Genomic DNA, 16842 nt, shown 5'->3' on the forward strand with positions numbered 1-16842 from the left:
TGTTATATAAACAAAATATTTATTTTTTGAAATTTTATACGAGCTGGGCATTTTATTATTGAGTTATTACTTGTGTTGCTTTAAATTATATTATTATGAACTGTTGCTGGTTAATGGAGTTGGACTCTGACCCTTATCCCAGCTCGTCACTACTTTCAACCTAAGGTTAGGTTCTTCATTTTTGGCGTCTTTTCACATCGTTGATGACCCTTACTCACCTTGCGGTAATCCTTCTATACCAAGGATAATAAAATTCCTTACCCGCGAGTGTGACACTTAGTATAACTGGCACATACAGTCCCTTAAGCTTAACTTTGCTCATAATGCTTGCTTTAGGGAAGCGTCTTCCTGAATGACCATTCTCTGAATTTCTCATGAATCTTCTTTTGTTGTCTATTCTGTTATTGCCGAAACAAAATCTGAAATTCTCATGATGTTAATCATTATCAAATCACTCAATCCCTAATTCATGTTTAGTTTACCTTGTTCACCAGTCCATACTGATTTCTATTACTCCGGGTCTAACTTTTCCTTTTGGTAATCATGTTAGAGTCACAAACTTATTTTTTTCTAAATGAGGACATGATTTTATGGCCTATGTTCTTTTGTTGTCTCAAGGCCTGTCACGTCCCGTCTTTTCCTTCACTTGATTATAGACTATGTAATACTGTCATTTTTTTTATCTACTGTTGTCATCCATGTATCATATTTTACTCATAATACTTTATTGACTCTCTTCTTATTTTCTGCTAACATTTATGTCTATCACTTTATTGTAAAAACTTCAAGAAGATATTCTTTTGCTTTTTGCTCTCCTTTGCTCCATCCAGTGGCTCTTCAGGTTGCTTAACGTTATCCCTCTACTAGGGACGGGAGCCACACTAAGGTAATATTTATCTCTTCAAGGCTTCCAGTGCCTATCTTTGTAGTGCTCATATCTAGCTGTACTATTTTAGAGTGCACCATCTGGGTGTCTCACAAGGAGATCTATTAGCACCTTTGTAATACCCTTCAGAAATGTCAACTAACTCAAAAAGGATTCATCCATCATTTTGGGTTATTCTAACCCCAGCCAGATCTTGATATCTCGTCCTTCTCTTATACTACTTTTGTTGACCCCCATAGGGCAAAACTGGAATGGGTGTGACCAATTGTACATACCTATGTTACTATTGAAGGTAACTCAAAATGCTTATATTCCTCTGCCTGAATTGTAAATACTGATAATCTTCATTAACTGGGCGCCTCGTACCCTTCCTCACCTTGATTTTTTTACTTGTTGAAACTTGTATCTATCTTCTAAATCTCTCATTGCCCTTCACCATAGGGGTGGATCGACATTCTTGCCTTAAGTCTCCTTATCAAGAAGCTTACACGTCTTAATACCCACAAGATCTGCTGAAGCCCTCATATTTACTCATCATAAGCATGATGCAAAAATCGAGTTCCTCTGACTCAACTCTTCCACAACCGCATTCAATCACTTACCAACCGTCTTTCTAGATGTAGGCATCATTGTATTACAAATAGAATAGAATTTAGGAATGTGAATTCTTATAAGTGAGCTCTACCACACGATCTAGAGCAAGAAGAAAGAGTGACAGTCCTAAATGCCCTGTAGCCTCCTGCTTATAAGTGTGGTGCATGACACACCCATAAACAAGATTCTACTAGACACGACTTGTAGACTCCCTAGGACAGAACTGCTCTGATACCACTTTCACGACCCAAACCGATGGGCCGCAACTGGCACCCGATACCTTACTCAATCGAGTACCTACATAACGTATCTTCGTATCATAATATCATAGGTAAATGAGCCAGAGAGGCTATCGTGAAATAAGTTGAATAAAATATGGGGAAATACTCGACATTGGATGACCCAACATGTAATCCAAACTTATACGTATGGCGTACGGGCCTATATGGCCAAAATAATCATTCGTATATTGAACATAGGCCGACAAGGCCATACAATCTTTCATATACATGACATATGTCTACAAGCCTCTAAGAGTACATAAATGTCATAAGGCCGAGACAGGGCCCCGACATACTAATCAATACTTGTCTAAATGATACTAACCAAACAACCAACTCCGGAGCAAATGGAGTGTACCAATATCTTCCGCTGAGTTGATAGCCTACTTGGAGGACGCTCGACCTGTCTATCGGAACCTGCGGGCATGAAATGCAGCGTCCCCGGGCAAAGGGACGTCAGTACGAATAATGTACCGAGTATGTAAGACACATAAATAAGTATACAAAAGACATGGAAGAAATATAGAGTAACTGACTCAACCTATAAGTCTGAATAACTATATAAATCATGAAATACTTATAGTGTCATGTATATGTGTACGAATGTCATACCATGCATAGGTATATGTGTTCATAACATCATCAAGCCTCTGAGGGCATCCCATCATATCATTTCGGCCACTGTGGGCAAATCATCAATGTATACTAGCTGATCAGGTGGTGGTGCGTATATAATGCCATAACCTTTTCCATATCCCATATACATATATATACATATATATACGCGTATATAACGTCATCTGGTCATGGGTCAATATGCATATATAAATGCACACACACACACACACACACATACACATATACGCGTATATAACGCCGTCTGGTCATGGGTCAATGTATATGTATAAATGAATGCAGTGCATGAGAAGTACGTCAACATAATCTCTCGGAACGTCATAAGACCATTATACCTCTGATTAATATCACGAAATAAACTTTATCAACTTATGTATTTTCTAAGACTCATGAATAGACGATAGAATAATAAGACATATGGGAATTCAAGAATATAGACACCTCTAATACTTCTATGAATAGAGTCATTTATGGAAGTTGTGCATTTACTCATTTCGTTTGTATCGTATAGATCATGGCAAAAGGAAAGAAGGGATAGCCTTAACATACCTGAGCCGATTCTCTTGACAATCTCTCTAACACAAGTCTTTTGCGAAGAACACATAACTGCGGATCGAAGTAGGGAAAAATCTGTATGATATTCTTGAAAATGATTGCACCGTACTTTCTTAGAATCGCAAAATCCCACGTTGCTAAATATTAAGTAGTCTTGTATGAGATTTGATTGTAGCAAATCACAACATATACAATTTTATGAAATTATACACGGTTTTGACAATAGACCAACTCCAACCATTGTCAAATTTGGCTTAACTTTGTGCTAAAATGATGCTTGTAGCTCCTAATCTCAAGGGGGGTAAGCAAGCATTAGCTTGCATGTGCTAAAGTGAAGATTTGTATGCAAATCTCATTCATAAGATTAAAGAGGGGTGAATCACTTAATGGACACCTTGCTACATAATACATGAGTCACAAATTACTTAATTGACACCTTGCTACATAATACATGAGTCACTTAATGTAGTTTTATGTGGCTGCCACGTTTTGTGTCCAATCTTTATCCAAAGACTTCAATTAATCAACCACTAATTATTAATTAACTAGGTAATGTTCCATTACCCAATAATTAACTAATTACCCACATAATTAAGAATTATTTTCACTTACTTAAAATACTACTCACTTCTCACATACCTTATACATTCTACAATTATGGTTATGTGGTACCTTGTATGGCACTAGTCCATAAGTACCGGGTATTTTAGCTCGGGCCATATTTTATCCCAACATGTCAAACTTCGACGAAACTCATTTTCTTCGATTCGCTTACCCTTTCACCTTCACGAATTTACTTATCACTTGTTTGAAATAGCATAATGCTTATAATCTCAAAATAATCTCATTCCCGAACTTACGTGATTAGTTTACGAAGAAACTTTAACGTATGAAAATGAGGAAGGTAACATCTCATTTTTGAGTTTATATCAATTTACTTATGGCGTACTTCCACGTACGAAAATATGGGGTGTAACAATTTTAATTATGAATGACTCTATAAATTTAAAATTTCACAATAAAAGTTAGGTTGATTACATGAATTCTCTCACACTAGCATTCTCTATTAATTACTTTTCCAAGATCTTTCAAAAAACATCAGAGTTTTTGAGGTATGCTTAATTGTTTTGAAAAAACAAAATATAGGTCTGCATGTTTATTAGCTAGCTTCTAGGATTTTTCTTCTCCTCCATGTTTTTCTGATTCTACTTTTGTTTTCTTTTCCCCCTTTGAATTACAAGTAGCAACAGTAGTGGTATCAACTAAGCAGTTAAGTATGAATATTTTTCTTTTATTTTTCTAGACATCATATGAATATGCATCCCTATTTATGAATTACTACAATATAATAAAAAAGTATGGATCAACATAGTGCAATTGCTTTTGCACCAAAGTTTCAATGTGACTTAACTAAAAGAAAATATAGAACTTAAAGTAGAGGAATTTTGTCTCTCCTGAGAGCAACGTTCAAGAGATGAAACTAAAAATTGGTGTTATTATTATAATTATACTACTAATAGATATCCTTGAGTAAAAGGTTTCAAATTCCAATGCATCTGTGTATCTCTACCATCTCCTTTACCATATTTTACCGATCTATCTTCTTCTTTTTTTGTTATGGTACTACACTACTACTGATCTATCTTAACCCAGACAATTTTTTTTAGAAAAATAAACGAGCTTTTAAAGAGGTGAAGTTCCGGATTCTTCTTCATCAAGAGAGTTAACATCAAGAGATTACAAGAATTACACCTCGCATCATAAGTAAGCTAGGGAAAAAGTTTCATAGTGGATATTCGTAGTTCTAGTTCAAGATTAGTTAGAATTGCAAACTGGTAAAGATTTTGTAACTTATAACAAATTACTAACCGAAATGTTATCTCTCCTCTACCTTGCAGCCTGCAACTTTCTCTTGTTGGAGACAAATTCCTATACAGTCAACTTCTAATTTCATTCCAAGGAGGCTGCCCACTGCAGTCAAAATGATCCCAAAATCAAACAAGAATTCCATTCGCGAACCTAAAATAGCTCAGCAATCAGCCCCAGTAAACATACCCGATTGGTCAAAAATTTAGGGGACAATCTCAAAAATAATAAATAATTTCTCAATTCCTCAAAAAATGTATTAATGGATAAAACTACTCAATTTACACTAAACTTATAAATTATAGTATAAAATACCATGTGATGCTGAATGATATACAGAAAGGAACACCAAATTTTCAGAAATCAACGCACTATGAATAAATCAAATGGGTCTGTTTTTGATATTTTGTTAGGCACTCTTAATTTTCGCACCAAATGTAAAGTGCAAACCTCATTATCATTTAATTATTCCATCATAATATTCTTTCTAAGATCTACTTAAATTTTAAGAACAATCACAGAGCATTCAAAATATTACAAACCCAGTAAATAACAATCGGCTGTTTGACCATGAGAGAACAAACCCAGTCAATTATTTTTTAAACTAAGTTTTTAACACTAAAATAGTAGTGCCACTGATTTTTCACACTAAAAACAAAACCCTAAGTCGTCATAGAAGATTAGACAGGGAGAGAGAGAGAGAGAGAGAGAGAGAGAGAGAGAGAGAGGGGGGGCCTATCTGATGAAGAACAGTCGTTGATATTGTCGGTACCGTTGAATTTGATTTCGTCGGTGCCGTTGATTAAATGGAGAGCCGAAGAGAGCGTGTAGAGAGAAAGAGACAGAGAGTAAGAGAGAGCGTGTGTGGGAAAAAAGTATTTAATGGAATTAGGTAGAAAATAACTTAATTTTTCGACTACAGTAGTCACAAAATAAGGTCTCACAATATTCCGACTACCTGTAGTCGGAAAATATATATTATTTAATTATTTATTTTTTAAAATTCCAACTACCACGGTCAGGACCATTTGGTCAAAAGTTGTTTGACATTCCTATATAATATTTTGACTATAGTAGTCGAAAAATTCTATACGCGGAATTTTCCGTGAAGCTTTACGATTATATTAATCGAAAACATACTCGGAATAATTCTTAGAAATAAATAAAAAAATAAATATGAGATTTCCGACTACAGTAGTTAGAAATTTACGAATGACATTTTGTAGTCGAAAATTGTAGTCGGAAAAAAAGTATTTTCTGGCAGTTATAAAATCAAAATAGAAGAGCGACCACTTGAAAGACTTGAGAATGATGTTTGAGTTGCTCCGGAGGTACCAACTTAGGATGAATCCATTGAAATGTGCCTTTGGAGTTACTTCTGGAAAGTTTCTTGGTTTCATTGTCCGACATTGAGGGATCGAAATTGATCAAGCCAAAGTGGATGCCATTTTGAAGATGCCTGAGCCTCACGATATTCATGAATTGAAAAGTCTGCAAGGAAAGCTAGCATACCTTAGGAGATTCATCTCAAACCTAGCTGGGAGGTGCCAACCATTCAGTCGCCTCATGAAGAAATGCGTTCCTTTTAAGTGAGACCGAGCTTGTAGCAATGCCTTTGAAAGCATCAAAACTTACTTGATGAAGCCCCCGGTTTTGGCAGCCCCTATACCTGGAAAGCCATTGATACTATATATTTCAATACAAGAAAGGTCTGTTGGAGCACTGTTCGCCCAAGAAAATAGTGAGGGGAAAGAAAACTCTCTTTACTACCTAAGCAGGATGATGACACCAAATGAGCTAAATTATTCGCCAATCGAAATGTTATGTTTGGCCTTAGTCTTCTCAATTCAAAAGTTGAAGCACTACTTTCAAGCTTATGTCCTTCGCCTTGTTTCTAGATCAAATCCCATCAAGTTTGTAATGTTAAAACATGTCCTTAGTGATCGACTAGCAAGGTGGTACCTCCAGTTTCAACAATTTAAAATTGTGTACATCCCTCAAAAGGCTATAAAAGGACAGGCGTTAGCGAACTTCTTGCAGATCACCCTATACCTGATGATTGAGAGCTAACTGACAAACTACCTGATGAGGACGCAATGGTCATTCAAGTTCAACCTCCATGGAAGATGTACTTTGATGGTGCTGCACATCACGGAGGAGTTTGTGCTGGTGTAGTATTTATCACTTCTCAAGGTGAAGTTCTGCCCTACTATTTTACGTTGACATAACTCTGCTCTAAGAATGTTGCTGAGTATCAAGCACTAATACTTGGGCTTGAAATGGTTGTCGAAATGAAGCGGTTGCAATTGCAAGTCTTTGGTGACTTCTTAGTTGGCGATCAATCAGCTTTTAGGTAGTTACGAGGTCAAGAAACCTGAACTACGCCCATATCATGATTATGCTAAAACGTTAATAGGGTGGGTCGGTGACGTGACTACTCAATATGTGTCAAGGAAAGAAAACAAGAAGGCTGATGATTTAGCTGCCATAGCCTCATCGTTAACCCTGCCTAATCAAGCGCAAGTTACTGTCTGCCAAAAATGGGTAGTACCGCCGCCAAATGAGGCTAAAGGTGAAGAAAATGAACTCAAGCATCTTGTCGCTATTTCTGAAGCTGAGAAAGAAGAATGACGACAACCCATTATCGACTACTTAAGCTACGGGATAATTCCAGAAAATCCGAGGAGAAGGACTGAAATCCGTCGTCGTGCACCTCGCTTCCTTTACTACAAAGATACTCTATACAGAAGGTCATTCGAGGGAGTACTCTTGCGATGCTTAGAGGATGAAGAAGCACTCCAAGCTTTGAAAGAGGCACATTCTGGGGTATGTGGATCACACCAGTCTAGACCAAAGCTCCACTTCTATATAAAAATGATGGAATATTATTGGCCAACGATGGTAAAAGATTGCTTGGATTATGTCACACCCTTTTTTACTCCCAAAAAGATAATGTATGTTATTGATTGTGGGTTAAAGAATTTTTTCAATTAAAGTGACAAACTTGAGTAGCTTATGCTTACTTTGGCTAACCTGCTGCAAAATATTCCTAAAAAAACTTACTTTGGCTAGCTTATGCTTATTGACAAATAAAATTAGGTCTTTTTTTTTTTTTTTGCAAAAATAACCAACCTTGTTCCTGATTATTTTATTCGTTTTTTCGACATCTTAAAGAAGATAACAGATCCAAAAGGGGAAGTAAATTAAACCTTTCATCTGACTACTATACACTTTGAACGCATGGCACTTGGAGAATATAATAGCATATAGAATGAACTTGATTCTACTAAGTTTAACACTTTAAAATGCATTACTATTGCCATCTTCAGATATTTGGCCTTATTTAAAGAATATTACACAATACAAACACATCACTTAAAGAACATGAAAACCCTCCTTGGATTAGCGAAGCATTTTCTCATTAATACAAGGTTATAGTGAATTTATTACGCATGCTTACATACAAAACTATACAAGAAACAGAATGTTGTTAAGCTTATAATAAATTAAAAAAAACTCAAATAGCTTCATTTTCATTCATTGTTGACCCCAAAAAATTACAGTACCATATGAGGGAATACCTGGATAACAGAAAAGCAAAGATCAGTGATGAATGAACAGAAATTCCAGCAACAGTAACAATAACCAATCAGTGTAAGAAACAACCCAGAAAATCCCGCGAAGACACTTGAAACTAGTAACTAACAATCTCAGAACATAGCCAAACGATTGCTCTATTTTCTTAATGATTTTGCACTCTAGGAGACACTCACAAAGCTCACAAATTTTAACTTACTAAAATATTCAGTTGCTGATTTTTTATTTAAAGATATGTGTGTTCAAATAACTCTAAAAATGTCCTGGTATAAGATAGAGTGTGAGTCATTTTATAGGAGAAGAGTAGCCCTTTAAATAGGCAAATAAAGCCAGATTTTTGGACAGATTTTGGTTCACCAAAAGTCTGACTTTGTGTGCTAAACACTATTCAAAAGCTGTAAAAAAAAAAAGTATTGTATTTGTCACCACATAATGACTTTTGAGTTTTGTACTCCAAAGTCTTTGCACAGCAAAAACAACCAAACTTGTACTATTCCTTCTTTAATTTCAGCTTTTATCAACATAAAATTCAAATACTCAAATCCAATATAAATAAATTCACTAAGCGCTTGAAAATTTTATTATCAACTAACATGACTAAGCGAATAGCTATTTTAAAGCTAATGAATAACTAATTATCAGTAATTAATAACTATGAACGACTAAGCTAACATAGATTAAACACAACTAATAATAAAAATATAAATAATAATAATAAAAATAAAAATAAAAATCATAAATTATGCTAGACATAAACAAACTATAATACAATTAGTAAAAATAGACAAAGAAAACGAGAATAGGGGTATACCAAACTAGGGCGTTCGGGGTAGTCGCCGGAATTTGGCCGGATTTTTAGTTGCCAGATTTTCGGGATGGAATGGACATCAATAGGTAGGTCTTGATGAGCTCTATCCATTGATGTAGGTATTGTGGGGGTGGTAGTGGCCGGAGCTTCATGAATTTGGGCAAAAAAGTGGCGGCTAAAGTTTTCTAGATCTAAAATTCAAGGATTTTGAGGGATTTTTGAAGGATTTGGTTTGGAAATATGGAAAGAGGAGGCTGTGAAGATTATATCGTGTGCATTTGGGGTCTAAGGTGATGTTGAACCTTGCCTATAAATCAAGTCTTCTCTTTGGAGGTTTTTTCCTTTAAAAATCAAACTTGATTATCTTGCACTCGATATCAGTTTGTCTGTGGTGCTATCAGCTTTGCCCATAAAACAAGTCGTGCTTAGTGACCTTTTCGATTTCTTCGAAATACTTTGTTCGGCTTATCAGAGGAAATCTGACTTGGATTTGTGTCTTTGTCAATGTCGTGTATGCCCCACATTATTTGTTTTACACTTCCGGGGAACAATGACCAATTTTGTGGCCCTTTCTTTGTTGGCTTCTAAGAAAATAGACCAGCAAAATTTTCTCTTTGAAACTTTCGTCTGCATGAAACCTCAGATCTTGTTTAATCTCAATAACTTATTGTGCATGTTGCCTTCTGGAAATGTCCTCTTTGATGTGCTAGGATAGAACTCGTTTTGTATAATTAGAAAGCTGGTAACAGATTTTGAAATTATTTCTCTTTTGTTTTTACAAAAACAGATTCAAAATAATAATGCAAATGAATAAAATGACGCGATGTAAAAACGAGAAAGAATAGTATTTAACTGAAAATGCCACTTTACGAGGAGAAAAACATAGAATGGGCTCTTTTTAATATGGTAGCCAAACTTTAATGATCATGACATGTATTTTGGATTGAGCGGCCAAATCTATCCAGTCAATCTACCCTTTCTACTTGTTGTTCCCTTTCGTCTTTGTAGTTGGCCTCTTTGTGTTACACCCCATATTTGTTTGTATGTGAAAGTACGCCATGAATAAATTGGTGAAAACTCGAAAATGAGATGTTACATCCCGCACTTTTGTACGTTAAAGTTTCGTCGTAAGTTAATCGACGTAAGTTCGGGAATGAAATTATTTTGGAATTATAAGTATTATGCTATTTCAAACGAGTGATAAGTAATTTCGTGAAGGTGAGATGGTAAGCAAATCAAAGAAAATGAGTTTCGTCTGTTACATCCCGTACTTTAATATTAGGATGAGTCGTAGTAATCTATATGAGCTTGAAGAGATTAAGGTCGTACATGAAGTTATAGATGTAAGACCACGTAAGTTTATTGAAATTCGAAAACGTTATATATTGCCTTGATATTGTACTTTCTTTTAAGAGAAACATTCTTTTGTAAATATTGGATAAATATGATTATCAAAAGTTATTAGTATAATATTATTTTAGTTATAGTTAAACACATGATATAAAGAAACTTTTAAATAATATTTTATGTATTATAAGAAAAGAAATTTCTTCCTCATAAGAAAAGTTATGTTTATATCCTTTTTAGAAAACTTTTGTCTCATAATAAAAGTTATCCTTACCCATTTTGAGAATTAGTAGTACAAAAATTTATACTCTTGATATTTGGATGAAAAAAAAAATATTATTATAATTTTATAACATATGTTTTCTAGATGTCATAATGTTTATGATATATTAGTATAATTTAAATTTATAAAGCACTTATTATTTTTTTAAATAGAAATATGATGAGTTGATTATTAAATAATTTTGAAAGTATAAGACAAGAACTTTTAGTTTTCAATTATATTACTATACATGGATTTGTTATTTATTTGCACTTACCGTGATACTTTTAAAGAGGATTAAGGGGATAGGGAATCTAATTTGTCTTTCTAAGTAGGTCCCACCTAATAAAGGGACATTCTTATCAATGTTGGGATAAAAAAAAAATATTTGTTAAAGGTTCTATATACATGTGTGATATTGGAATCACTTTCTATGACTCATCCCTCCAAAGATTATTAAATTAGGTGAGAAAGTACCTTACATGTGTTTTACACTACTACTAAGACACAAATAACGTACATATATGCTAAGAAGGGAAACAACTTGAAAGTGATAATCTTCTGTAACTAGAAATGTTTCCTTAGAAGATATATTTTGCAATGAACCAGGAATGGCAACAACGAAGGCATCCTTACTGTTTAAAGAGTGAAATTATCTACTAGTGTAACTAATTGAAGAATCTGATTCTTTTTCACTTATTGAGATTATGTGTGAAGAAGGACAAGTTCGTCGCCTTCGATAAAATCGTTACTAAAGGTATGTTAAGGCTATCCCTTCTTTCTTTTGGCATGATCCAAATAATACAAACGAAATGAGCAAAATACGCAACTTTCATAAATGACTATATTCATAGAAATACTAGGGGTGTCTATATTTTTGATTCTCCATATGAATTAATATTATTTTCTCTATTCATGGGTCTCAGAAAAATACGTATTTGATAAAGTTTGTCCGAAAGGCATATTGATTTTATGATATTCGAGAAATCTTATCAACGTATTTCTTATGCATTTCATGCATTTATACATGTACGTTGACCCATGACCGGAAGATGTTATATACGCGTATATTATATGTATATGGGATATGGGAAAAGGTTACGATGTTATATACGCACCACCATCTGATCAGCTGGTATACGTTGATGATTTTGCCCACAGTGGCTGAGATAATATGATGGGATACCCTCAGAGGCTTGATGATGTTATGTACGCATATACCTATGCATGGTATGGAATTTATATGCACATGCATGACATTATAAATTTTCATGATTCACAGAGCTATTCAGAATTACAGGTTGAGTTTTTTACTCCGTGTTTCTTTCATGTCTTTTATATAGTACTGACATGCCTTACATACTCAGTACTTTATTTGTACTGACGTCCCTTTTGCCTGGGGACATTGCGTTTCATACTCGCAGATCCCGATAGACAGGTTGAGAGTTCTCCTAGTAGGCTATCAGCTCAACAGAAGGTGTTTGTGCACTCCACTTGCTCCGGAGTTGCCTATTTGGTCAGTATGATTTGAATATGTATAATTTGGTATGGCAGGGCTCTGTCCCGACCTTTATGATATTTATGTACTCTTAGAGGCTTGTAGACTGATGTCATGTATACGAATATTGGTACGGCCTTATAGGCCAGTACGTCATATGTATAAGTTAGTATTTCACGCTGTATTCTACTTATCTCACGACAGCCTCTCCGGCTCAATTATCTATGATAGTATGATACAAAAAGATATGTCATGTTGGTACTCGGTTGGGTAAGGTACCGGGTACCTATCGCAGCCCATCGGTTTGAAGTTGGCCTCTTTGTGCCAATCATTTGCATAAAATCATAGCTCACCTTCGACCGGTAGTGCCCCGGAAGGTTTTCACCAACCGATCTCTCTCATTTATTTATCTCTACTTACCATCACCTTACAATGCCCATGGGGGTTTTCACTAGTAAGACTCTCTCATTTTTTTTCTTTTTTTCTTTTTTTGCTTTCTTGTGTGAGCAACTTGACATTGTTCTATGTTGTGTGACAATTGTTGCTTATTACGTGCTTCACTTGGCATTCTTAGAGATTAATTGGGAGGTCTTTATTTGGGTGGCTTTTGGATAGGGTTAGAAAGAAAGGGTTGTATGAAGGCTCAAAATAGACTCAAGATGATGGGGTTGTATACTTACAACTCTTGGAATCGACTCTTCATAAAAACATAAAAAAAACTCCTGCCCCAGTTTTAGATACTAGGAAATTTTTATTTTTGATTTGGTTGGACCGAACCCTAGTTTAGAGCTGCCTACGTATCCTTTAAAGGAATCAAGTCAAACGTAGTTCAAACTAACACGAAAGATTTCTTTGTTGTTTTTTTCTTTTCATTTTTCATTTTTCTTTTCTCCTTTCCCTTTCTTCTCTTCTCTTTTTTTAAAAAAAAAAAAATTGACCTAGCTCCTATTTTCTGGTGGCATGTTTTTTTTTTTTTGGACACATACTATCTCTTCTCAGGTTGACGAAGGGGTGACGAAGGGTATAAAGTATTTAGGTAGCAGAAAAATGGCCTCCCAGCCTCAAGAATGCCACACATACTATCTCTTCTCAGGTTCGGCATTGATAGATATGATTGTCTTCTTGGTTTTGCCAGTTGTACAGCTCCGTAGTCAATATCTTATCCTTTGACAAATTAGAGCCACATTTTCTTGGTCTTTGTCTTGATGTGAAATGATATATTTTAGTACCAACTAATCCATTCTAAATTCCCTGGAATACACCTTCTTTGGAGATTTTGGGTCATCTTCCCTGATATGATTAGATTATGGCAGGTCGTGGCCAAAGAGCCCTTCATCGATTAGTCCAACTAGGCTTCAAAACCTTCAATTATCCTTAAGCCGGTATTCATGATAGGTTTGAGATAAAACCTCTACGGATATGACTATATTGGTTCCATGTGACACAGGCTTATTATCAAAGTTCTTCAACCTCTTATTTATCCTTCGAGTATTTTTTCTCGATTCAATTCAAGATTAGACAGGCTTTCTAAAATCTAGCCGAAAACTCCGCATGCATGTCATGTCACTAAAATTGGCGTGAAAAGAACTATATATGCAAAAGAACCATACACAATGGATTAAAATGAGACAGGACAATCAAACAACATCTCGATCACAACCTCAAAATAATCCGGATGATAGAAATTATGACAAAATAAGTTACCAAGACTCCTTCCCGGCAAGGTGGGAAGTGGCTTTCCAATTATCAAGCTCAACATCTTAGCTACGAATTTGCGCATCAGCATCAAACAGGACCTTCAACAATTTTGATTGCCTTGCATTCAGCGGACAAGTTCTTGACATTTTTCACCAAACCGTCCCCATATTCTTTATCATTGTAAATCATCTGAACAATGCGTGCTTGGTAATGACGTTTAGGATGCCATTATTTTGGACCACGATCATTCTTTCTTGAATCATCATTTTTATTTCCTTTTTCAAATCCCGACAATCCTCAATGCTATGCCCCATGACATTAGAATGGTATATGTACCGTACATCAGGGTCAAAACCTTTTGCATATGGATCAGGAACATACCCTTGAAGCGGATCAATCATGCCACAATATTTTAGCCTTTCAAACAAACTTGTTTAGGATTCTACGATTGGCGTGAAATTGTCCCTCTGCTTATATTCCCTTTCGCACTATTGTTTTGGACGAGGGTTGTAGGGTGATTGAGAGTTCTGTTATTACGGACGCAGGTATGTTAAAGCTGGGCTTGCATATGTTGGCGATTGGATGGCTTGGCATAAGACTGAGCATTGAATGTTTCATACAGTGGAGCAACTGAGTATCGTGGATCCGGGGGTTGAGATGTTCCCCTTTGTCCTCTTTTTGCCTGTGAGGCCATCATGGCCTCCTCATCTTTCTTCTTTTGGTTAACAAGGCTGTTCGGCCTATTCTGGATTTCTTGGGTGGCAGCTTTGAGAGCTGCTTGACTTATAATTCGGCCAGTATTGAGGCCATTCTCGACCATTTCTCCTATCTTGATGGCATCAACAAAAGGTCTGCCTATTGCGGACATCATATTTTGAAAATAATCAGGATCATGAGCCTGAAGGAAGACAATGATTAACTCATGGTCATCCATGGGTGGCTTAACTCTAGATGCTTTCTCTCTCTACCTAACGGCATACTCCCTAAAGCTTTCAGTCGACTTTTTCTTCATATTGGACAGGGAATTGTGATCTAGCGCAATATCAATGTTGTACTGAAATTGTTTGATGAAGGCTTGGGCCATATCGTCCCAAATGTGCCAGTGGGAGACATCTTGGTCAATGAACCATTCAGAGGCTACCCTCACAAGACTCTCCCCGAAATAAGCCATCAACAACTCTTCTTTTCCTCCCGCGCCCCTCAGTTGGTTGCAGTACTTTTTCAAGTGGGCGATAAGGTCACCGTGTCCATCATATTTTCAAATTTTGGGGTCTTGAACCCTGGTGGAAAATGGATGTGAGAAAACAAGCATAAATTACTAAATGAGACACTTTTGTGACCACCTAGTCCTTGTATGTTCTTTATTTTCTGCTCAAGACTTTTTATTTTCCTGACCATCTCATCTGGCTCTCCTGTCTTGAGAGCCTTTTCATTTTCTGTAGATGACTCATACTGTAGGGTCTGATTGTTTGGAGTCGAAACCTTAAAAGCCATATCTGGAGAGTAACACTGGCCATCATAAGCATGATATAATGGCTCGATGTTTGGCCTCGTCATAGGATTTGGTGGAGGGATTGTATACACTGGCACGCCATACATAACGAGAGGGTTGTTCTTAACCGGTGCGGCAGGAGGTCGCACATTGGAGGTACCAGGGGCGGCAGGGAAATTGTAGTTTGGCACATACCCCGGAGGTAGAATGTGATCACTCGTTGTGGGGAGTGGTGGTTGAGTATCCTGAGGTACAGTGTAAGTTCCCTCTGAGGGACCTTGAGGCGGAGGCTGACCGGAGACCCAAGCCTGATACATATCAGACAGTTGTCATTTCAATCTTCTTACTTCCTCCGACTCTTGCTCAACTGATTGACCCTGAGGGTTGTCACTGACCACCTCGATTTCATCATTGTTAGCCATTGCTACCTTCCTCTTAGATCAGGTAAAGTAATGATGTGTTGTCAGTTTCACCACAAACGAACTACCTTAAACTTACTAGATAAGAGACAACAAACGTGTTAGGGTTAAGCATTTTACAGATATGAATCACACGTAATATGCCATGATCCTAACAATATTATCACTTCTAACATGCTTTTGGAAGGCTTCATGTTTTATTCCGACTAATAAGGTTGCTGCATATTTTTTTCTCTCTTTCTTCTTCTTCTTCTTCTTCTTTTTTTTTACACCTTTTTATCTTCATCCCTTTATTTTGGAATTATTGAGAAATATTTTGATCGAACCTTTTGGGGGTTGCGTACGTAGCATGTCGCCGCATGAATCAGATCATTACGTAGTTCAGAGACATGACGATTTGCTTTTTTTTTACAAAACAAAGTTTTCCTTTTCTTTTTTTAATGTACAAAAACAACATCTTTTTGTTTCATTTTCGAATTTTTCTAAAACAAAATCTTTTTCATTGATTTTCAAATTTTTCTTCTCTTTTTTTTTTCTTTTTGATACAAGACAAAGAAAAATTACATAAAGATACAACCTAAAAGATAAATATTTAAATAAGACCAGACTTGACTCAAACAATTTTTTTTTTTAAATAAAAGGCAAAACAACAAGACTCAAAACACCAAAAGACTCTTACAGTTTCAATGACTACAAATGAACAATCAAAGTGGACTGCCAACTAAAAGAAGACTCTAATCTCTGCAGGAGAATCCACCGACATCATTGTAGTCAAAGTGCTTATTCCTGCGGCTGACCTCCCATATCATGGTATATACGCTTCAAGTCTGTGGCAATGTGGCATGCGAAGTTGGGTGCTACCGTAGCAAATTGCTCTCGGGTCAAACCCTGGCAAGTCACACA

General features: G+C 36.0%; 1 long non-coding RNA gene across 1 annotated transcript; it reads right to left on the minus strand.

The window, feature by feature from the left end:
- Positions 1 to 1890: 1890 nt before the first annotated feature.
- LOC107786058 (uncharacterized) lies at positions 1891 to 5729 on the minus strand. Its single transcript, XR_012708519.1, has 2 exons — positions 2947 to 5729; positions 1891 to 2178 (listed from the first exon to the last, which is right to left on the minus strand). It is a non-coding gene; the product is annotated as an uncharacterized LOC107786058 (long non-coding RNA).
- Positions 5730 to 16842: the final 11113 nt, after the last annotated feature.

This window comes from Nicotiana tabacum, chromosome 4 (genome assembly GCF_000715075.1).
Source record: "Nicotiana tabacum cultivar K326 chromosome 4, ASM71507v2, whole genome shotgun sequence".
NCBI lineage: Eukaryota > Viridiplantae > Streptophyta > Magnoliopsida > Solanales > Solanaceae > Nicotiana > Nicotiana tabacum.